The following is a 23,211-nucleotide window of genomic DNA, read 5'->3' as shown; positions in this document are numbered from 1 at the left end:
TCAGACTGAAGTTGCATTGCAAAATATCAGATATCGGATTTAGGACCACATATGAAAGTGGCCTGGGTCGGATTTGAAAAAATCGGATTTATGCTGTTCAAACTGTCTCTAACAGATCGGATGCAGGTCACATACGGGCAAAAAAATTGGATTTGGTCCACATTTGCCTGCAGTCTAAGTGAATCACTATGTTAACTAAATGTGTTTCTGTGGTTCAGACTTGGAATCTGTCTTTTCCATTCGATGCTTTGTGTTGACTCCAGGAAGATGAGAACTGTGTGCTCTGCTGTGCATGTAGAGTAAGTCAGACTGTAGCTGGGGACTGCCTCATTAAGGTGTTAATTGGGTTGGTTACCTGCACTGTCCCTCACTGCCCTGGGCCGTATGTGTGTGTGTGTGTGTGTGTGTGTGTGTATGTGTGTGTATGTGTATTACGCTCATGCATGTGGGTGGGTGCTTGAAAAAATAAAACGACATAAGCACAAGTGCGCAGATTTGCGGGGAGATGGAGATGGGATCTAGGGGGAAACCTGGACCTCTTGGGGAAAGAGGGGGAATCAAAACCAGACAGGAGGTTTGATGAGATGTTATTTGATTTCTGATTGATACAAGACCTCTCTAATTGGCCTACGCTGTGAGAGAGATGGCTCCCAGGCACAGCTGTCACTGGATCAGATGTATGCTGATGTGTCCCTGCATCATCAATGACCTTTTTGAAAATGAAGGCCCGTGCTACGGAAAGCCGTCATGTTGAACAGAGCATGAGATGGCGACTGGGATAAAAAAAATTAAGTTACTGACCTAATTCCTCTCATCACAATTTATTTTCCATGACAAATGTTTTTTTTTTTTTCTTATTAAAAAGGGGCAACTAAAAATACAAACAGAACAAACCAGAGTCAGACGTCATATTTTGCTTGGGGAGGATGATGGAACTTGATTTTATAGATTCAACTTGGCTCTTACTGATGGAAGAAATCTGTCAAAAACATTTCTTTGGAGGTTGATCTTTGAAAGTAACTATGTGACTTTATGTTAGGACTTGTTTGCACTAAACTGTTGTATTCACCACATTATGAAACTATCCTCATGGATGGATTGATGATGTTTTGGGGCAGAAGAATGTAAATATGTAAAAAAAAAATATTTAACTTTAATTCTAATTCTATATTATATAAATATTTATATAACTACCAAATTTCTTATTTTTCTCTTTATATTTCATTTTTCACTTGTTTGTCATTTTTTACCCCTCAGCCAACTTTGGGCCAAAGGGGTATTGTAATTGTTTTGTTGTCTGTCTTTCTGTCTGTCTGTCTGTCTGTCTGTCCATTCACAAAGTAATCACATTATCTGAAGAATGCATTTAGATATCTGCACCAAATTTATACTGTGGATGCATCTTGGCATGGAGCAGAAGCCTATTGAAAATAGGTCACCTTGACCTACTTTTCCAAGGTCAAATAGCGACATGTCTTTTCAACGACGTAATCACATTATCTGAAGAATGCATTGAAATTTACACAAAGACAATCTAATGGGTAGGGGTATTAAAAAAGTGTAGCAGGTTGTGTTTCTGTCTTTTTCTTTCCACTTGCTTATTGTGTGTTGCTGCCATTAACTGTGAAATTGTGAAGTCTTATCTTATCTTATCTTATCTTATCTTTCCAACCTCCCAGCTCTCAACATCAGTGAGAACTCATGTACCAGAACATACTTATGACCAAATCCTCCAATGAATCAGTGCTATGTATCCACAGACTGTATCACTCACTTAATGCGTGTTTTTTCTTAGTGGTTCTCAGTGCTGTCTGAATAAATAAATTCAGTGCACATGTCCACTTTGGCATAACTTTAGGACACTCAAATGATGCTTTTAGGTCAAAGTACAAACACAATATTTAGCTGCTTTAAATTACAATAAATACATGCAAATTAAAAAAAAAAAAAAAAAAAAAAAAAAAAAAGTTAATTACTGCCAAAAGGTTCACTGCCTTTGAACAGATAATGATGCATTTTCATGTTAAAATGCAGAGGCTGAATCTAGAATTTTATTTTTGTAGGCCTAAAAATGTAAATATCTAAATATCGTTAGCCTCATAGCATAACACACAAATGGACAAAAGTATTGGGATATGTTGAATTCAGGTGTTTCTTTTCTAACAGGGGTCTGGGATACAAAACAATACTGACAAATGTCATGATATAGTTTTATACTGTGATAAATATCATATTGACTATTAATATTGATGTTTATATATCAAATCAGCACGAACAGGACATCTTACAGCTGTAGACATGATGTGTCCCAATATTTTTGTCCATATAGTTTAGAAACAACAATATTTCCTTAAAGTTTAGTGGAACATTTTTCTTCCTAAGATGTGAAGAAAGTAGATGGTTAGTTGTGGTAGAAAAGAGGTAGAAAATTTAAAATCATACCCGTGGATAAAAAAAAAAAAAAAAAAAAAAAAAAATCAGTGTTGTAAAAGGAAAAAAACAAACTAACAAAAAAAAAAAAACATTCCTGAGGAATTTGGGAAGCAAAAAGAACAATTTAAACCAAACCAATGCAATGCAATGATATTTATCATAATATAAAGCTATATTATGATATATTGTACTATATTATTGTTTTGTATCCCAGACCCCAGTTAGAAAAGAAACACCTGAATTCAACGTGTCCACATACTTTTGTCCACATAGAGCAGGGGTGTCAAACTCATTTTAGTTCAGGGGCCACATCCAGCCTAATATGATATAAAGTGGGCTGGACCAGTAAAGTAATATAAACAAAAGGATAACAACTTTTGAGTGAAAAAAGTACAGGGTGGGGAAACAAAATTCACAATATTTTGAGGCAGGGATTGAAAGACAATGTATGACCAATTAGTTTATTGAAAGTCATGAGAATTTATTTGCCACAAGAAAATTGACATAATAGAAAATGTTTTTATTCTATGTGTCCTCCTTCCTTCTCAATAACTGCCTTCACACGCTTCCTGAAACTTGCGCAAGTGTTCCTCAAATATTCGGGTGACAACTTCTCCCATTCTTCTTTAATAGTATCTTCCAGACTTTCTCGTAATAGTTTTGCTCATAGTCATTCTCTTCTTTCCATTATAAACAGTCTTTATGGACACTCCAACTATTTTTGAAATCTCCTTTGGTGTGACGAGTGCATTCAGCAAATCACACACTCTTTGACGTTTGCTTTCCTGATTACTCATATGGGCAAAAGTTTCTGAAAAGGTATGGATAATAGTGTTAGGTATGATTATGACATCAATATATGTTTGGTTTCAAAACAATTGACGTAGTGCCTGCTGAGAAAAAACAACTAAATATTCATTGTAAATTTTGCTTCCCCATCCTGTAAATTCCGTAAAATAAAAAATACACTTAAATATGCTTAAATATCCTCCAATACACGCAAAAATACACCTAAATGTGCTTAAATATCCTACAATACACGCAAAAATACACTTAAAATTTCGTAATTAAAACGTTTACATCTATGAATTGTACTTGAACATAACAAGAACAAATATGAACAACCTGAAAATTCTTCAGTAAAATAGTGCAGTGTTAACAATATTACACCTTAGTTTATCATTTATACATGTGAATCACAATTTAGAGATCACAGTGGATCTACAAATACACCAAACATTAAAGAACAGGGAGAATATTATTAAAATACAAAAAAAAAATTTTTGTAGAAGACTAGTCTGTACATGTGAACATTTTTGTGTAATTTTATATTTGTTACACTAAAACAAAAAGACAAATTTGCAGTTTTCATTATTTATAGTTTATTATGATAGTATTTTACTGTTCTGATCCACTTTAGAATTAATTGACCTAAAATTATCTTAACATCCTTGACTGTTAACATTTTCAATGTAATTTTTGTATTTCACAAATTCATCCCACGGGCCAGATTGAACCCTTTGGCGGGCTGGATTTGGCCCCCGGGCCGCATGTTTGACACCCCTGACATAGAGTATGACTTGGGCAATTATGCTGTGAGGTTAACAATATGCTTAAGCTGGGATCAATGTATAAATAAAGGTTAGGGCATAATCTCTAAACCCTAAAATACTCTGGGGAAATCATGTCACTGTCCTCAATGGTGGCTGAACGCACTAGTAGCACATTTTAGCCACATTTTTGCTACGATGGGTCAACTGAGGCCCTAAGCCCATTCAAACATAAATGTCAAGTTCAGCCTCAGGTGAAAATGTCAGCGTCTACCCTGTACTGTCCAGCAGCCAGGACAGATGTGACTAGCTCATTCGCCAAATCCATTGATTTTCCCCGAGACCAATTACCCTGGCGTCAGAGATCTCACTCACAAGTTCCGGACGGCAGGGGGATTCTCTGACTTTAATCACACATCAATGCTAGCCCCTCTGAGCAATCTTCACTGTTTATCCCTCACACCGGCCTTTTGCCAACTCCGTATCGATTACTACCCAGCTTTAGCCCTGTACTGAAATCCGTCGCTATCTGTGTCCATCCGCTAACCGTCGCCCTCCCTCCCTCTTTTTTTTTTTTTTTTTTTTCTCTTGGCGGGAGAAAAACAGCCAGAGGAGGCGAAAGAAGAGAACGCCAGCGAGATGATTTCCTCATGAAACTGCCATTGATTTTGTGACATGCTGATGCCATCTCTTTCTCTGTCAGCGGAGAAGAGTGAGAGAATTGTCTGGTGTAGCAGCATCGACAGATATGTAAAAAGTGTGAATGTTTGTGGTGAGAAGGGGTGAAGCCCAGGTGTTTAACTCCCAGTCGAGCAGGTGGAATGTGAGGGGATTTAGTGATTTATTCACATAACATGATCCGACATGACTTCTGTGTTCAGTCTGAGTGTCATTTCACAGTTAAACCAACCAACATTGTGAAAAATAAAACAGCAGCAACAGCAACAGGTGATATGTTGAATTAAAGTGAAACAAGAAATATAACTCAGCTTTAGTTGATCCACTTGTCTTTTTGTTGGCATTCGTTTTGTCATGTCATAGCAGAAAACACAGTTGGACACCAGTGGAGCGGTGAAATATTTGTAATACTTGTGATTTTCCTGCTTTAACATGTCAAAATGTTTTGTCAGGAGAATGTTTCTATACAGACTCAGCTTTTATTCATTTGTTAGAGTATGTTAAATGTTGTCTTAGTGTGAACAGATCTCCACAAACCAAATGTGACATAATACGGGACATGTTACCACTGCTGAAAGGTGGACTTACACTTACATAGAATGGCTCTTAAAATAATATTGTCAGTCAAATCAACACAACTGCATTTTTTCTACTCATATCTTTAGCAGCTAAAAATAAAAATAATAATTTAAAAAATTACTAAAAATTCACTATTTGTGATGTCCCTTTTGAATGAATTATTAATAGTCACAAGCACTAAATCAACAAAACTGACAACACTGACTCAAAAAAAGAAGAAAACTAATTAAAATAATGAATAAAAATGTTAAACCCAACAAAAATCAATGAAAAATAAACAAAATCATCATCAATAATCATCAAACTGAACCAAAATATCTTTGTGAAATCTGATGTTTTAGGACTTTTCAGCTCTGTTGTCCAGTTCAAAACATTTGTTAGAAAATCAAAAAGAATAGGTTGCATTTCACTGATGAGGTAATTTAAATAATTGTAAGCATTTCCATCCAATAGTACTGAATGGAAACATAAAAATGTATATTTTCCATTCCTTTTCACATCAAATTTGTGACAACTGTATTCAAATCTGATTTTATTCTACATATATTCATCTATCTTTCTTCATAAAGTGGAACATCAGATGGTCTCAGATATGGTCCTGAAGGAATACTTCACTGGCATGACTACATGGTACATACATTGCTTATTTTATGTATGTATGTATGTATGTATGTATGTATGTATGTATGTATGTATGTATTTATTTATTATGAGTTTATAAATACAATATTTTGCAATAGATTTACCACCCCTAATGAAAGTCAAATAAGTGAAATGTGTGCTTTCCCAACTAGCTACTAGCATCCTGCTTATACATTCACTAGTATATGTCTTTTACTTACATAATATTTACTGGGGCCATATGCCTCCATTTTACACGTTCTTTCTCATACACTATGCAGTTTGATGGAAGTTCCCATGCACTACACAATGAAAGCTTTTCAATGTAGTACATTTAATAAAAAATAGTATTAGTGGTGGTTTTGTTTGCTAGACTAGCTACTTACTTACTTAGCTTAGCTTACTTCTTTAGCTCGCTAGTTAGCAAAGCTTGGTGCAGTACTTAATAAACAGTATATACAGTCGCGGAAAAAATAATTAGTCCACCCCTTGTTTTCTCCAATTTCTTGTTCATTTTCATGCTTGGTACAAGTAAAGGTACATTTGTTTGGGCAAATATAATGACAACAACAAAAATAGTTTATAAGAGTTAATTTCAGAGCTGATATCTAGCCATTTTCCATGGTTTTCTTGATAATAACCAAACTTACTTCAGTTCTTACATTATTAGCAATGGCATTGTACTGCCAAAAACAGTGCTTTTAGGCATTCCATGTTTTATTTTCTGCCTGTTTTAGTCACATGATACACACAGGAGTTAGTACTTGATTGCATAACCATTGTTTTTGATGAATTTTGATGGTCTAATTATTTTTTCTGCTACTGGATATGTAAATGAGGCCCAAAGGAAGAGAAAAATACCTGCTTTCCAAAATATCCACAAAATATTAAACCCTTGTTTTTCAGTAAGAAACTAACAGATATAAATATTCATATTGTCAATGGCTGAATTCCATTTAGCTGTTTTAATTTTCAGCGCCAAGGTAGCGCGATAGTTACCAGTCCATACCATGACTTAATTACAATAAAATGAAACAGAGCAGTTTAATATTAACATGTGTTTGTCATTTCCCACTTGTAGTCTCATTGTGCATGCTCTTAGACTGTCTGATGATAGACACTTTAAAGCGCCCGACAGCAGGGAAAAAAACAGGGAAATGAAGCATATTATTTCACTTTTGGCATCCGCGGTCACATTCTGCTGTGCCTGTGTTCAGGCTTTGATCACAACAGCATTTTAAAGTCAGGGTCCTTATAATTTGGAGATAGATATGAAAGCATTCACCTCTGACTGCAGTTTGATTACCTCATCATAATTTGGCTCGCCGGTGTCACTCTCCACAGTGGCAGAGCCAAAGCACTTCACTTGTGTGTGTGTGTGTGTGTGTGTGTGTGTGGTTTTGAACATAAATGTGTGTTAAACAGTGTTTGTGAGCGTATTAGTTTGTTTATTTCTGGAGTTTGCGGTTTCCAGCAGAGGTGTGTGTGTGTGTCGGTGCGTGTGTTTTGGCTGAGTCATGGCGGTTCTGGCAGGGTCGAGGCGGGCCGGGCCGTAATGGGTTGAGTTTGCACGAGGCGGAGGAGCGGACGTGGGAACCCTCTCTCCTGTTCTCCCATCTGTTCTGTTCTGTGGAGGTGCAAGAGGTTATGGGAGTGCTGGTTTTGTGTGTGTTCATAAAAGGTGGAGTTAGAGGGACACCACCGAAGAAGAACACGTGTATGCAGATAAACAGCAACATAATCATTTTAAGCAATAAAAATGATTAAGTTCAGTTCTAATACATGCTGTCAGTGTCCTCCTTCTCCAACTACTAAAACTGTCTCCTGATTCATTATATATCACATTATACACATTCCCACACACACACTCGCACACCTCTGAGCCACAGATGGTAGAATGAAGGGGTTAGGGCTTCCTGAGGTCTGTGCCTCAGCTTCCTGTAGGAAACATCTCTGGAGCCAAATTTCATCTTCCTCCTCCTCCTCCTCCTCTTCGTCGCCTCCTCCTCCCATTCTCTTTCCCTGCTGACATGACACTCATTCATCACCTGCAGGCAGGGATTCTGCTTTACAGCCATTTGGATGCAGGCGGTGCATCACTCTAACCTTGGCTGAAGGTTTGATTCCTTCAGTAGCACTTTGTCCTCTTTAGGGTACCAATGTGATGTGACAGAAGATGCACCCTCTTTTGTCATTTTCAACAGCGGTTCCATTTATTAACGCTTATAGAAAGAAAAGGATGAAAGGAAATTGCCTAATTATTAAATTATTTAGACCTTTTTCCCAGATTTGGTCATGATTTGTTACAGTTCTGATAAATTTGAACTCATCTATGATACATTTTAAGTGAAAATATGAGACTTCTGTGATCGAGTTGTTGTTGGTCAGAAGTTAGTCAAATATCTCTGTGTCCAAAATTAGTTTTTACTTACACATTATATCTTCTTACTATACTATATCTTCTCCCATGGGCTCATTAAGTTTCGCTTACATCCAACGTATCTCATACAGTACGGGGGTCACTTCTGTTCCAAAGTTCCACAAGTTCAAAAATGATTTTATTCTCTATATTTAATCTTTATTAAGGGATTTATCACCATTTATTGTAATGTTATCCTATGTATTTTGTGTTTTTTTGAAAATCATGTATTTTCCTATATTTAATTTACTGATCATGTAGATAGTTCATAAAAGTTCAGTTTAACCGTAAAGACCCAAAGATCCACTGCCAAGCAAAAGCATCTACTTATGTAAACTGTTTAATACCTGTTGATCCAATAATCCTATCAATACATGAAAATAACTGGTGTAAAATGCAGTTTGTCATCTTTTCATGGTCATCAGATATGACCCATTTGGACGTTCAGAGGCTCTGTAGTTACCGTGGAAACACCATCATCTTCTACAACATTGATTCACCAGTAAAACCCATAGAGTTGGATCAATGACTGTGGATGGAGACACTAGATTTATGTTCAGTTATTGGTATCTTTGCTGAAGAAGTCTGTTCTTCTTCAGTTTTCTCTGTTTCCTATATAATAACCCCCAACTTCAATCTGAGATTTTATGAACATTTACATGATATGTAAATAAAATATAAGAAAAACTTGATTTTCATTGAAAATTTACAAAATACAATAAATGGTGATAAATCACTTAAGAAAGGTTACATAGAGAGAAAAAAATTATTTGGGAACTACCACAAAAGTCATGCTGGGTCGTTATGGGTTAAACTTGATGGTTATTATACATAGATTTAATATATAGAGAGAGAAATCTATCATTAACTGAACATAAACCATGTGTCTCCATCCACTGTCATTTATCAAATTTCATGGGTTTTACTGGTGAATTAATGTTGTAGAAGATGATGGTGTTTCCATGGTAACTATGGAGCCTCTGAACATCCAATTGGGTCATATCTGATGACCATGAAAAGATGATAAGCTGCATTTTACACCAATTGTTTACATGTATTGATAGGATTAGTGGATCAACAGGTATTAAACAGTTTAGATCAGTAGATGCTTTTGGTTGATAGTGGATGTTTGGGTCTTTATGGGTTAAAAATACGTGCATCATCATTTTTACCATTTGGTCAGACAGGCAAGTGAATGCCCATTGATTCACCAGTAAAACCTATGAAATTTGATAAATGGGGGTGGATGGAAACACAGGGTTTAGGATCAGTTACTAAAATATTTCTCTCTCTCGTATATAATCTATATACAATAACTGTCAATTTAACCCATAAAGACCCTGTGTGACTGTTGTGGTAGTTCCTAAATGAATTTTCCCCTCTATGCAACCTTTCTTGATCACCATTTATTGTATCTTTATCACCATTTATTGTATTTTGTGAATTTTCAGTGAAAATCAAGTATTTTCTTATATTTTATTTACTTACCATGTATATGTTTATAAAAGTTCAGATTGAAGTTGAGGATTATTATATCAGAAAACTGAAAAAAAAAAAGACTTTTTCAGCAGAGATACCAATAACTGAGCATAAACCCAGTGTGTCCATCCACTGTCATTGATCCATCTCCATGGGTTTTACTGGTGAATCAATGTTGTAGAAGATGACGGTGTTTCCACGGTAACTACGGAGCCTCTGAACGTCCAAATGGGTCATATCTGATGACCATGAAAAGATGACAAACTGTATTTTATACCAATTATTTACATGTAATGACAGGGTTAGTGGATCAACAGGTGTTAAACATTTTAGATCAGTAGACGCTTTTGGTCGATAGTGGATATTTTGGTCTTTATGGGTTAATAATACATGCATCATCATTTTTACCACTTGGTCGGACAGGCAAGTGAATGCCCTATTATTGAAGTATAGTGTTCTGTAAAGTAAAATAAAATAAACCTCTAACATTTAAAAGGAAAAAACATGTTATTACAATCTGAAGACAGTTATTCTGATCAACTCATGTACTTTTCAACCCAGACCAAAGCCAATACACTGTCAGAAAATGTGGCATAGAACCTCAAATCTAAGGTAATAACAATAAACTGCTCATATGTTTCAGGAGCTTTGATGCATCTGTGTGTTGATATGCACATGCTTCTCACAAAAGAAAACAATATAGACTCTGTTGTGTGAATAGAATTGGATAAAGAATATTGTCTAAAAATGGAATACACCCACATTATCAAGTATATGAAAAAAACTGCAACAACAAAGAGATCGTCTGGTTTCGACCAGCTCTGTATGTAAAGTGTCATGAGGTAACTTTTGTTATGATTTGGTGCTATATAGATAAGATTTGGTTTGAATTTGAACAAAATATATGGAAGGTGAAACAATAAATGAACCAATTTTGCGTTTTCTTTCTTTTCGAGTCCAGATTCGCTGACTGTAAACACATTTTCAGGCTGGCAGCCGCACAGTCACACACATAGAATCCCATTAAACATACACATATGACTCAATAGGATGAAAGAACACATGTTGTCTTGAGAACTTCACCTCCAAACCCCCCAAATATCCCTTCCTATATCCACGCTTTCTTCCCAATAATCCCACCTCCCATGAGTCTCTCCAAACAGGTGACATCCTGTGCTGTTCCTGGTCTGACATAATCTCATACAACAGATGGGTCCTTTTCCCCAAGCCTGCCAGCCAGCCCCGCACAGCACCGCGGGCGCCTGTGGCAGGGAAAATATGAACGCTACCCACGCCAGGAGAGCGGTCCAATCCTGATCACAGTGCCCACCATGACTGCCGCCACCGCACACAACACCCCACCGGTATGGTATACTTCCTGGAAATACAAGGCAGCAATTGTTTCATTTCCTGTTAGCAGTTTTTTGGGTTTTTCTTCTTCTCTTTTTTTGATATTACACATGTTTGTTCTGTTTGAAATGGTCAGTAAAAGCTGCAGCAAACAGACAGGAAACCTACACAAAGGTAGTCAGCAACACACTCTATTATACGAGGTATAAGTGTTTAGCGTCGTGCTTAATTCATCAGTCCCCTCTGGTTTGGCCAATCAGCTAAGCCTCAATCTGCCTTCACTAACAGCAGAAGGAGGGAGATAAAAACAGGGATATTAAGAGCCATGGAGAGAAGGGAAAAGATGCATCAAACAAGTTGTGGGAAGTTTTCATAAAAGTACCCAGATCCTTTATGTAAGTAAACTTTGGCGCCTCTGACTGATGCATTACCGTATTTTCCAGACTATAAGCCGCTATTTTTTTCTCACGCTTTGAACCCTGCTGCTTATGCAATGATGCGGTTCAAGTATAGATTTTTATGGGCTAACGGCCTCCAGGGGGCGCTCTAGCAGGAAGTGAAACAGACAGGTGGAAGAGCTGATGCGAAGAGGAGAAGTTTTAAACTTAACTTTTAACAGTCATTTTGCGTGTCATGCACAAACCCTCATCATGGAAAACACACGAAGAAATGCATGTGATGCAGCTTTTAAGTTAAAAGCAATCTATGTGTCTGTCCAAGAAGGAAATAGAGCTGCTGCACGGAAGAGCCACTGAGAGCGACAACAGAAGAGAGACTGAGAAGGTGTGTGACGGAGCCTTTCTGAGGATGTTCAACTCCAAACACTGAAGAAGACGACTTCAGTGGTTTCAATGTGCAGGAGGAAGATGAAGATAGAGCTCAGTGACTTTTCTGGGTTTTTGAACCAGCTGTTTTACTGCAGTTTTACAGCCCTGTTACAGGCACTGTTTGGAAAAAAGCAGTTAAGGTATGGAAATAAATATTTAAATATTCTTTCTGTTTACCATCTTTCTGTGTAAATATTGTTACAACGTGGACACCTGCAGCTTATAGTCAGGTATGGCCTATATATGTACAAATATTTTTTTCTTTTAAAATTTGGTGGGTGTGGCTTATATTCAGGTGCGCTCTATAGTCCAGAAAATATGGTATATACAGGGTATAGGTATAGGTACAGGTTATATACAGGGTTATTCAAAAAGAATGAACCAGTTACATTTTGCAATATTTTAAAAAGGAAAAGCAATAGAAAACTCCAGCCAAGTTACAAGTATTCTACTCACAATCAACTTTTATTTCTTGTCTTACAAGTGGTCAGTGTGGACAACATCAACATCAACACAATAAGAGAATTCCTCCCAGATGCGTATCAGCATATCACGATCCACTGAGTTGATCTCTGTTGTTTTTCAATGTTTAAGGTCATCGCGTTTAGTGGGTAGCGGTGGAACATAAACGCGATCTTTCACGTATCCCCACAGGAAAAAAATCACACACGGTGAGGTCTGGGGATCTCACAGGCCAAGCACAAAGAGTGAGGTCTTGGGCCCCCTTCTGACCAATCCATCGCTGGGGCACTTTTTCATTTAAAAAAGCTCAAACTTAGAAAACTCCTCTTTCAATCCATGATAATGTTTGAGAACTGAAGCAATGCGTCATGAAATTGATTCATTCTTTTTGAGTAACCCTGTATGATGAAGTATCGGTCTGATCACATCATATTACTGTTGTATCTGCTGGGGGTGGAGCTGAATATCCTGGTTTTATAAGCAAGGACGCCAGATAAATATGAAAAAGACAGAAGAACTTCTAATACATAAATCTGTTTTCAGCTTTTTGGAATGTTTCTCCAATTTCTGTCTGTTATTGGATGCTTTGAACATTTATTGAACTGAAAAAGAAAACAGAAATAACTGGTGGAGCTGATATGTGAGCCTGACCACACATTAGGTTTTGCAAAATGTCAGAGGACAAAGGCAAGGTCTTTCAAACCATTACAAGGCTTAGCTGCAGGCTCGGAACTGTTTTGCCACTACCTGAGCCAAATGAATAGAAAATCAAAATGGATGAAATCAAAACTAACTAAATGACTTTCACACTGTAGTTGTGTTTTTAAGCTTTCTGGGTGTTATTATCCTTTCTACTTTATCCAAATTTATGCACAAAGACACAGTAATAATAACACTCAATTATATGTATATATACAGGGTGGGGAAGCAAAATTTACAATGAACATTTAGTTGTTTTTTCTCAGCAGGCACTACGTCAGTTGTTTTGAAACCGAACATATATTGATGTCATAATCATACCTAACACTATTATCCATACCTTTTCAGAAACTTTTGCCCATATGAGTAATCAGGAAAGCAAACGTCAAAGAGTGTGTGATTTGCTGAATGCACTCGTCACACCAAAGGAGATTTCAAAAATAGCTGGAGTGTCCATAAAGACTGTTTATAATGTAAAGAAGAGAATGACTATGAGCAAAACTATTATGAGAAAGTCTGGAAGATACTATTAAAGAAGAATGGGAGAAGTTGTCACCCGAATATTTGAGGAACACTTACGCAAGTTTCAGGAAGCGTGTGAAGGCAGTTATTGAGAAAGAAGGAGGACACATAGAATAAAAACATTTTCTATTATGTCAATTTTCTTGTGGCAAATAAATTCTCATGACTTTCAATAAACTAATTGGTCATACACTGTCTTTCAGTCCCTGCCTCAAAATATTGTAAATTTTGCTTCCCCACCCAAACAAAAAAAAAAAAAAAAAAACAAAAAAAAAAAAAAAAAAAAAAAAATATATATATATATATATATATATATATATATATATATATTTTTTTTTTTTTTTTTTTTTTTTTTTAATCCCCAAAGTCTGGAACAAGCTAAAACACACATAGAACCCCTAAAATCCAGGATAATCCCTGCCACTGGTTTAATATTTAATGATGTATTGTGCTATAAATGCTTGTTAATTATCCTTTGTATCAAATCTTTATCTTACAACTTTCAAACATAAGAAGTGGAATGATGATGACAACAATGATGATATGTTTATGTGAAATAATGTGGGGTACGTATATAGGAGTCTAAAATGGAATGATACTTTTCAGCAACACTCTACATAAAAAACAAAATAAATTTTTCAGCATATGTGGTCTGAGAGGACAAGAAACTTCTGCATCTACTTGTTGCCTTTGTTTTTAGGCTGTAGAAAATCTATCCCTTGATGCCCTGATTTCACCAATAACAGGTGTATTAGGACAGTCGGGGGTGGGGTTAAATGTATGATTGAAAGCTGTAAATTCCAATCACTGATCGAGCTGAATGTGGCTTGACTACTGTACACCATGTCTCAACAGGAAGCTCCTTTATAGCAGCATAAGACACTTTAAATTCATCTATATTTATATGTATTTATATTTTTAGTCTTTTGATTTGGATGAAAAAAGACAGAGCTGCCGAAGGACGATGTGTATTTTCTAATTCTGGTGTTTTCTTCCCGCTATTTTTGGCTCCTGCACTTTTAAGTACCTGAATAAAAGTTTGTTATATATTAGCTGTGGGTTTGGTAGCCTTAGTCTGACATAAAATAACCATCGTAATAATAGATAAATTGAATAATAGATAAATCTGAACTGAGGTCGAATGTTGTTACTGCAATTGTGAAACCTGATAGATAATGCTTCAGGATAAATTCCTGTTTGAAAGGCTATTCCTCTACAACCTTAATGTGTGTGTGTGTGTGTGTGTGTGTGTGTGTGTGTGTGTGTGTGTGTGTGTGTGTGTGTGTGTGTGCGTGCGTGTGCGTGCGTGTGTGTGTGTGTCGGCCAGAAAAGCTCACTGCTTCCTAAATTAATCACACCACTTTAATATCTATGCATTCTCTGCTGAGCCAGCTCTAAAGTTAGAGTGCGTAAGAGAGAAAAAGAAAGAAAGAAAGAAAGAAAGAAAGAAAGAAAGCTGAGCAGCTTCCCAAACTCTTCATACCTCAGGATAGGTTAAGGAAACACACCTTCTTCTTCTTCTTCTTCTTCTTCTTCTTCTTCTTCTTCTTCTTCTTCTTCTTCTTCTTCTTCTTCTTCTTCTTCTTCTTCTTCCTCTTCTTCTTCCTCTTCTTTTTCCTCCTCTTCTTCATCTTCTCCTTCTTCTTCCTCTTCTTCTTCTTCATCTTCTTCTTCCTCTTCTTTTTCCTCTTCTTCTTCCTCTTCTTTTTCCTCTTCTTCGTCTTCCTCTTCTTTTTCCTCTTCTCATTCTTCTTCCTCTTCTTCTTTTTCCTCTTCTTCTTCTTCTCTCCACTTTTAGATTTCTTCATCAATCCCCTGTCCTCCCCTTCATCTCCTGCCACTGTTACCATATTATTACCACCTCTTCCTCCTCCTCCTCCTCCTCCTCCTCCTCCTCCTCCTCCTCCTCCTCCTCCTCCCTTCACCTCCTATATTTTTCCCCCTTGTCCACTGTCCTCCACTCGCATCCTCCCCTCTTTGCTCCTCCCCCCTCTTTGCCCTCTGAGCACTATTCTGTTGAAGCTCAGCTGGTGACAGTGTGCCAGGAGACTGCTCCTTTTGAGCCCTGTTGAAAAGGACTCATGGCTTTAGATTGTATAAGTGTGTGTGAGACTGACTGGAGGGAGGGAGGGGGGGGGTTCCGAAAGATTGACATGGGCATCCATCAACACAAGCGTTCTCTGTGCCTATTGCTGTCAGAGCGATTTCAGCTGAGCTTGTCCGCATCAATTATCTGTGGTAGATAACTGGGACATAACTCCACACACACACACCTAATACTTACCCCAAAACTTAATTGATGCCAACCCCCCTTTTATTCTTAAGAGCATACACAGACACACACCCTCAAGTGCACATGAAAGCTCAACAATACAGCCTCAAACTCATCTCTCTTTCAGCGCCACCGTAATAAAGACACAAAAGCGGGCTGTGTGTTTTGAAGCCCAGTAGAGCATGACACTGAAGAGAAGAAGTAGTCTTGTTAAAAGCTCAAGCAACTCTGTCTTCTTCTGTGTCGGGCCGCTAATGGATGGGTAAATTTAGAAATATATAGTCAAAAGAGGAAGAGAAGAGCAGGGGAGGAAATTGTTTCAGCCTGAGGAATCCTCTTTGGGTTGAGGATTGTCAAGAGCTTTCCTTAATACGCTGAAAAGAACAACCTGCTCAAAGAGTTTTAATCCAAAGCAAAAATACATAGAAATGCATGCGTGCACTTTTCATCTGTACAGTCGTGAGAGAACAATACTGGCTGTAGAGGCCAAGTTAAAGATCACATGGCAAAATGGCGGCGTGATGGTTAGCCGTAAAACATGATAGGATGAAAATGACAGAAGAAAGAAAGGACCTGTGGGGGATGATATCATCATAATGATATTCATCCTAATGCACCATCTGGAGTAATGGCTTTTGGATAGTGCTATGACCAAGCCCCGAGGTACAGTGATTTAATGATTTATTGACAGTGGCGTGCCTTATGGCTATAGGACTAAATAGAAGCTTATAATCACGCCATTCTGAAATCATTATTTTACATGTAATGTCGGCTGTTTGGCCAGAAAAAAAGTGGCGAGAAAATGACTTGAACTCCAGACAGAAGACCAAAACTTTAATCCTTTATCGGGCAAGTGACTATTTTTGGTAATTTCCGCAAACATGAAATATGGGGCCAATCCCGTGCCTCATTGAGGTCAAGAAGCATGTTGGTTTTTATAACTATACAGTGATTCAGAGAGATTTTAAGACATTTTGAAGCTGTAAATAGTGAATATGAGTGATTTTTGTCAGTTTTATTGCATGTGTTTACTTTTTGGCAAGTGCTGCTCAAATATTTTATGGCAAGAGGAGGGAGACTGTTATCACGCCAACTGATGAGGAGGTAGATGACGATGTCCACACTAAGACACACTAAGGTTGAAATTTAGAATTATAAAAAAACTATAAAGGGTACAGGGGAGTCATAGAAATACTCCGAAATTCCAAATTTCAACTTTAGTGTGTTATTGGAGGACAAAACAAGACTTTATTACTTTTTCAAAATGTTTTACTGTTATGTAGAACATCAAGGTTAATGAAATTACCATATTTGGTTCCTTACCCATAAGTGGCAAAAAAAAAAGAAAAAGAAATCTGAGAATTATGTATAAAAATGCACAAGAAACCCACATGTATTGTGAAAGTAACATCACTTTTAGAGCACTAGACCAACATAAGTGCCAATACAGACACCTGTTAACATCAATCAATCAAACTTTATTCGTATAGCACTTTTCATACATATTACATGTAGCACAAAGTGCTTTACACCAAACCCCCCATTGTCCAAATAAAAATAAAATAAAAGCAACAGAGTAAAACAACGTTAAGTAAGTAAGAGTTTAACTAAAAGCTAAACTAAAAAGATAGGTTTTTAAGTTGGGGGCCATAAAAGCTGAATGAGGCCTCACCATGACTTTTTGTGTGTACTCTAGGAACAGTTAAAAGATTACTACCTGAGGGTCCGAGAGAGCAAATCAGATAAATAAACAGGGCAAAGACCATTAAGAGTTTAATAAACCAATAAAAGCACTTTAAAATCACACACATTATCCCTTTGAACATCATTCCTTACATTAGTACCATTACTTCATGGTACCTAACAAAGCAGGTACACTCACTGTTCATGCAGAGGTGGACCTTACAGACCCTGTAGACCACATTTATTAATCTTTTTTTAGCTATGTAACAGTACATACAAAGAAGCGGAATTACAGTGTATACTTTATGCATGTTATTCCCCCCCCATGCCCAAACCAACCCCAAGACCCTCCAAGAGGGGACAACAGCAGGAAAAAGAACATTATAACAAAGTCTCTGTGCAGTAGAAAATCAGTTAAGCGCAAAAAGTAACAAATATGTGATATACAAAAATAATAACTGAGCTGACAGAAAATAGGAAAGAGAGAATACATAAGTTAATAAATAACTGAAAATAGAAATATAATATTTATTAAAAATAAATAAATAAATCGCTTGCAGATACATGTGCGTACTTTAAAATATTACCTGCAGACCACCTTTGACCTGAAGTTGCTGACTCATTGTTCTCAGTGTTACTGTCTTGTAATGCATGCAGAAATGACCAAAAATAGTCTCTTGCCCAATAAAGGGTTAAAGAAGTGGGATTATGAAGATGAAGTGGAGAGGGTCTGACTGATTGTTGAGAAAAACCCAAACTCTTTTCCCCCTCAGCAGCCACCATGCGGGTTACCCTTGAACAGGGCATCTGAGCTGAGGAATGCTTCAGTTGAGTCGTTCAATGTCCACAGGGGCTGCAGCGTCCCCCAGGTGAGCTGAGTTCTGCAAGTGAAGAAGGATACGCAGGACATTGCTTAAAAAAAAGCCCAGGTGTATATTTTCAACCTTTTTCAATCTGGTAGTTTCATCTGATTGCTTAGGTACATCTTTTAAACTATGGGTAATTAACTCTGCACATTAACCCCTTTAACCCCTAAACCCTTAAACCAAACCAGCAAAGCCTTATACATCGATATCAATAATTTGCACAATCAATGTTTAATCATTATTTCAGTGATTAGATTGTTTATAAAAGGCATAACAACATTTTTTAAAAAGTGAACAAAAGTGAAACAAAATGAATACTGTCAATGCAACAAGATGAAAACATGCATATAGTCTCATTTCAGCTCTTATTTTGATTGTCTTTATTAAAGGAAAATGAGTGCAATTCGATTCTTCTTCAACAAGATGCAAACAATGAAAACTTGATTTGCGCTTCTGTTTATCCAATGAAATGTTAGTTTTCTCAAGAGAAAGCTCGACTCCATTTCTAATGAAGAAGTTACACCAACAAGACTGTTAAATAATTTTTATATGCCCATTTTTAGTGAAGTTAAACATCATTTACTGTGGCTTCTCTCCTGTCCAAATATGGTCACTTTCTATCTAATAAAAAAAACAAAAGAAAACATAAAGAGCTAGTACTACTTTTGTGGCAGGTACCAAATGAACATTTCTCTATTCTCATTTTTATTTTATGATTTTTATTCTATATTTTGCATTTTTAAGTGAAGATCAGATATTTTCCTATATTTAATTCACTGATCATGTAGATGGTCAAAAAAGCTTTCATTAAAGTTGAGAGGTTTAATATCAAAAACAGAGAAAAGTGAAGAAAATGCGACTTTTTCAGTAAAATATAACATTAACAAAACATAAACCAATTGTCCATCATTACTGGCATTTATAAAAGTGGTTTTACTGGTGAATCAATGTTGTAGAAGATGATGGTGTTTCCATGGTAACTACGGAGTCTCTGAACATCCAAATGGGTCGTATTTGATGGCCATGACAAGACAATAAACTGTATTTTACAACAATTATTTACACGTATTGATAGGATTAGTGGCTCATCAGGTATTAAACAGGTATTCTTTCTTTCTTTCTTTCTTTCTTTTGGGTGCATTTTGCAGTGAAGTTCTGTCAAATATGTAATAAACACACATAAAGGAATCTGAATGTGTAAAGTATTATATATATTCTGGAAATAACACACTATCAATAAAAAAAGGTGTAAAAATGAATTTATTTTCTCAGAAATGTCTAACACTACTGAAACAACAAAAGCACAATGTTAAAGAAAACGTTAGTGTTACCAGGAAAAAATTAGCCCACACTTCGCCATTTTCATGTGTCTGGCTGTTACTGTACAAATTCATGTTCTTATTGGATGTTTTTATATTTGTTTGGTCAAAATAAATCTTCATATCGTTATATTACCCACTGTGTTCCGTATAAACAGTAGGAACGTTAATGTGTCTCACAATAATGAGACATGATGTTTCCAAACTTTGGATGTGCTCTGAAAATATTAAGTGGATGAAGCCTGTGAGATGTCAGCCACATGTTAATACAGTTCGATCATCAAAATGTCTGTAAATGGAGAAGAGTGAAAAATGAAACCAGAGACGTAATATTAGTAGTGACCGAGGAAACTGTAACGTCACCCATTGATTTCTGAACTGCTGATCTGAAGTCAATAATTTGTGATTTGACCGTCACAAAGTTGGCATTTTAGAACATGAAGTGACCAATTATTGGAAAAAAGGGACAGAACTGTGGGAGTTTGAGGGATTCAAAACCATTTTCAAGGTTTCATGGGTGAGCTAATGGTAAATGCTACCTTACTGACTGGGTGAAACAGTAAACTTCATTAAGTGCTGCATAACAGTCATTTTGTAACCTATTAACCAAAACTACTACTATACTGTTTAAGTTCATACTTCTTCCTACTCCTTTTCGACCATGCAAAATTCAGACTTGTATGTGCTTGGAGATAGATTCTGTCCATTTGAATGTTTTATTTTGTTTTGATTTTGTTTGTTTTTTTTTTTTTTTTTGCATGTTCAAAATAAATAAATAAATAAATAAAATAAAATAAAAATTGTTGTGAAGTTGGAATAAAATATTTTTACCTCTTCTCATAAAATGATTACGACGATGATAAAGTGTAACTTGGACTCAGTATGTTATCATTGCTCCGGGTCAAAGGTGATTCCTGATGTGTATAAATAGGAATAAAAAGAGGAATGTGTCTGAAAACAAAACTATTTCAACTTTAAGGGCAACAGTGTAGATTTGAGCTCTCTGTCAGGAAAAAGATGGACAAGATCACTTATTAGAGACTGGACTGAGTCCTGGAAAAAAAAAAAAAAAAAATGTTGTTTTAGTTCAGAGTTCAGTGTAAGCCTATGGACATTCTGGAGCTGACCCTAGTGGCTGTCAGTGGTACTGCAACTCTAAGATGCTTTAACCCTTTCATGCATGAATTATGAGAGCCTTAGTCAAGATTTTTTGTTGTGTGTTTTTATTCCTCTTTAGGCATGAAAAACACATGCCTAAAGAAAATTTTCTTATGGACCTATTTTTCATGGAGCTGCAAAAATGTCCACTCAGCTGAACACCATGCATTTAATTTTTGGCACAAAGAAACATGCATTTATTGATATATTGTGTGAAAACTATGAAATAAAAACATTTTAATGCTTACTGTTGGTAATTCATTTATCAGACAGGGGTAGTTGTTTGTTTATTTGCTTTGCTAGTTTGTCTGATAAATGAATTACTTACAATAATTATATGTGGAAGACATTATGGACCTTTACCAGACATTTCTAATGTTGCTAATCTAATGTTTTCTCACATTTTAACACTCTAATACCAGTCATTACTCTATTCATGGAGATATAATGCAAAAAACCCAACAACTTAAAAAAAAAAAAAAAAAAAAAAACTAAAAAAACAACAACTGTTAATTACAGACTAATAACAATAAAAGCAATTGATTTACACTTATACATGTTGCTCTAGAACAGATTTATCAAGAACAGTAAAGTTACAGTAATGATATAAATTGCAGTGTATGGGATGATGCGTAAGCGTCCACTGTGTTGGCTCATACGGAACTAAAACAACAAAATCCATGAATATATAAGAGAACAGCTGTAGAATAGATGTCCACTGTAGTGACCACTATGCATGAAAGGGTTACAGGAGTAATATTTTGCTTTTTAAAATGGAATGATGCATTTTAAAACATTTATCTGTGGTCTACATAAACTGTAAATGGGCCATTCCACCTAATGGGTGCCATTTGCTTGTTATAACTCTTCCAAATTAAACTTCATTTTTTTATCTTTTTTCAACACTGAATCTAATAACACACATATTTAACTAATCAAAATGTGTATTGGTCCATCTCAGGCAACTTTATTTCATTTTTTACAAGGTTTTTAAGCGGAAGATGATTGCATTTTTCTCAGTCCTGTTACCAAAACTCATGTGACATTTAAAAAGCACACTTAAAAGCTTGTCAACTAATTCCTTTGTTTTCCTCTCAACAAAGTGTTTATTTTAAAGAAATGGTTGGTTACATGTTAAAATAATTAATATTTGTGACTAAAAAATCACTATATATGTACGAAAGTTGTAATTTTCTTAAAACTGCAAAGCCATTTTTTCATTTTAAAGGAGAAAGTAACAGGAATGAGTGTGTTTGTGTTAGGGTGGTCCAAAAAAATTTTTTTTCAGATTCTCTGGATTAGAACCCTGCATTTGGTTCCATATCTGGCCAAATTACTTCGGTCCAAATTTTATGCAAATTAATTAATATTTAGAGGTTGCACAGACACGTGCAGATTGCTCTATATACTATAACAGAACTAGCCAAATGAATAGAATAATTTCAACTGTAAAACTTTAAAATAAAGTGAATAGTATTATATTGAGTAACATTCACTGATAAATCAATAAACCAGAGGACGCTATTCACTCCTGTTACTGTTACTCGGTCCTGTTACTCTTTATTTGAGTAACAGGACTGAAAGTAACAGGAATGAGTTTTTAGCACAGAATTAGCAAGTTCATGAAATGCAGCCACATGGCATTCATGGTAATAGCATGAGGACACTGAACACATTCTTGGGATTTGCAAAAAATACGTATTTTTAAGATAAACAAATAACATCTAAGAAATAATTTTGGTAACAGGACTGAGCGTTGAGATTAACCTACTCAGTCACAGTTACAATATCCTCAAATATATATAAAAAAAAAAATGAAAGAACTTAGTTTTGATCTTCCCATGGCCTTCAGAAAATCCATCTGATGTAACTTCCTGCTGAACATGGGATTTGTGGAAAATTCCAAATTTTTCAGAGGGGAGAATGTGTTAGGGTAACAGGACTGAGTGAGAACCCAGGGACACGACTCAAATGAATGTTTTCACAAAAATATTATGGATTTCTCATGAAAAAAATTTATTTAAAGCATAGATGGAATATGGAGTCACACACACACAAAAAAAAAACATTTACAAGTATTTTAATCATTATATTTCATGGCAAAGTGCAGCATTAGAGAATGGGGACAGGCGACAAATGCTTTTTTTCAGTGTTCTAGGTAGTTTTTATTAATTTTTTCAAATAAATATTTGAAATTTGCAATTAGATCAATGTGCAGGACACTTTGCTTAATAGTAAAATGTATTTTAGAGTTGATTTTCATGCACATTTATACATATAATGTCCTGGGGATG

The 23,211-nt window shown here is 36.0% G+C and overlaps 1 long non-coding RNA gene across 1 annotated transcript; it reads left to right on the top strand.

Annotated features, from left to right (window-relative positions):
• Positions 1-21,621, top strand: LOC115414628 (uncharacterized). Its single transcript, XR_003934687.1, has 3 exons — positions 1-178; positions 16,091-16,100; positions 21,611-21,621. It is a non-coding gene; the product is annotated as an uncharacterized LOC115414628 (long non-coding RNA).
• The last annotated feature ends 1,590 nt before the right edge of the window (positions 21,622-23,211 follow it).

The sequence above is a fragment of the Sphaeramia orbicularis genome, chromosome 24, assembly GCF_902148855.1.
Source record: "Sphaeramia orbicularis chromosome 24, fSphaOr1.1, whole genome shotgun sequence".
NCBI lineage: Eukaryota > Metazoa > Chordata > Actinopteri > Kurtiformes > Apogonidae > Sphaeramia > Sphaeramia orbicularis.
The sequence above is the reverse complement of the archived record's forward strand: the minus strand, read 5'-3'. Positions and strand labels throughout refer to the sequence as shown.